This window comes from Myotis brandtii, unplaced genomic scaffold (genome assembly GCF_000412655.1).
Source record: "Myotis brandtii unplaced genomic scaffold, ASM41265v1 scaffold1318, whole genome shotgun sequence".
NCBI classification, from domain to species: Eukaryota; Metazoa; Chordata; class Mammalia; order Chiroptera; family Vespertilionidae; genus Myotis; species Myotis brandtii.
This window is the reverse complement of record NW_005354664.1, coordinates 184,471-186,882: the sequence shown is the minus strand read 5'-3', so window position 1 is coordinate 186,882 and position 2,412 is coordinate 184,471.

The following is a 2,412-nucleotide window of genomic DNA, read 5'->3' as shown; positions in this document are numbered from 1 at the left end:
ATAGGCGAGAAAATACATTTTGTTCAAATTTGCTTAGCAGAATAGGACTGCAAATCACATTACTTTCAATATATACTATGACTTCCAAATCCGTAACCTTAATCTCTAGACATTATTCTTGGTCTTGGAAATGATTAGACATTTTCACCTGAATATTTCACAGATACTTCAAACTAAATATGATCAAAGCTTAACTCCACATTCTCTTTCTATAGCTCTATCCTATTTCCGTTTACTTTTTTTTTGGTTAAAAGCTCTACTATCTATCCATCTTTTAAGCTGAAACCTGGACAGAATCTTTTATTAACCCACCTGTTTCCACTGTTAACATCCAATCATTCTCTAATGCTCAGTCTCCCCCAGCCTGGTGCCCACTACTCCGTTGGTCCCATCCTGCCTTGGTTCGGGTCTCATCATTCCTCACTGGAACCATAGCAGCAGCCTTCCCACTGGTCTCCCTCCAGTCTCACATTCTCCAGTGAATTCTCCCCACTGCCTCCAGAAAATTTTGAAATGCAAATTGTATCAAGAATCTTGCTTATTAAAGATCCACTGGTAGATCCTCATTGCCATCAAGGTAAAACAACAACTTTGAGCATGTCACTTAAAATTGTTCCTGATTTGATCTTTTTTCTTTCTACCTGCCTCTAGATACACTGAGCTTTATCCATCGAAAACAAACTGTAGGTCTCAAAATGCCAAACATTTTGATAAAACTGAAGTGGCAGACAGCACATCTGTGGTTGCCAAGCACTAGGCTTTGGGGTGGGGAGAAGATTGATAAGAAAGTGCATGGGAAAATTTTGAGGTGACAACTATGTTCATTCATGATTTTATCAGTGGTTACATGACTATACATTTGTAAAACTCACCAAATTTTATATTTCATATTGCTGAATTTTACTGTACTTATTTGTACTTCCTGAAAACTGAAAATAAAATGCCAGTGGAATCTATATAACTGAAACTTGAAAATGAGTATAAGGAAAGTCATCTATATTAAAGTAATATGCACTACTATATGTGAATTCTCAGGCATATCTCTATCAGAAGACATAAATGCCTCTACAAATATTCAAAATTAACCTTGGGGGCAGTAACGCCCCTTCTGAGATCTACCAGAATAAATCATTTAGTACTTTGCAGTATAGATGGATTTGAGGGAAAGAAGCCTCTTTCGAATGTCAGTGAGAAGGCAGAGAGAGAAATGGTAATGATCTAAATGATATTAAAATTTTTAGATATGGAGAAAAGACCTTATTCAGAACATAAAAATGTAACTATAACATCTTTGGTATCAAGTGTACATCACAAAATCATTTCCTTATAAAACAACTAGAGGCCCGGTGCACGAATTCGTGCACGGGGGTGGTCCCTTGGCCTGGCCAGTGATTAAGGCCTATTGGGGGGTTGGCTGGCCAAGGGGAGAAACCCCGGGAGGTTGGCCGGCTGACCTCTCCAATCAGGGCCAATTGGGGGGGCCGAAGTGGGGAGGGACCACAGGAGGCTGGCTGGGTGGGGGGACGGGGAGGCTGTGGGAGGTTGGCCGGCCAGCGGGGGAGAGAGGGGGGAGGGGCCAAGAGAGGTTGGTTGTGGCAGTGCACTGACCACCAGGGGGCATCTCCTGCATTGAGCATCTGCCCCCTGATGGTCAGTACATGTCATAGCGATCAGTCGACTGGTCATTCAATCGTTTGGTGGCTTAGGCTTTTATATATATATACGATAATATGTTTCCAAATGGATTTACTATCCTATCTAATAATAGAGAAACATGGTAATTAGCCGTACCTCCGCTACCCTTCCCATTGGCTAATAGGGCGATATGCAAATTAACTGCCAACCAAGATGGCGGCCGACAGCCAGGCAGCTTGAAGCGAACAGGAGGCTCGCTTGCTTCAGTGATGGAGGAAGACAACGTTCCCCGCCTGCCTTGCTGGCCTCTGAGCTTGCAGTTTAAGAAACATTGTTACAAATATAGAAGCTAAACAAAACCCCAGAAACCTGCTTTCAGCCAGCCGGGCTTCAGCCAGCAGGACCGCAACATTGTTTCAATTATAGAACCCAAACAAACCAGATACCTGCTTTCAGCAGCCAAGGCCTCAGAGCTGGTGCCAAGCCTCAGAGCTAAAGCTGGCCCAGAATAAAAAAAAAGAAAAAAAGGAGAGGTTGGGAGCTTCAGTCACCCGCCAGCCTGAAAATGGCCCTCAGCCCCTCACCCAGACTGGTGATGCATCCCAGTGGGGACCCCCACCCTGAAGGGGGTGTGACCAGCTGCAAACAGCCATCATCCTCTCATCCAGGCTGGCCAGGCACCCCAGTGGGGCCCCCACCCTGATCCAGGACACCCTTCAGGGCAAACCAGCTGGCCCCTACCCGTGCACCAGGCCTCTATTCTATATAGTAAAAGGG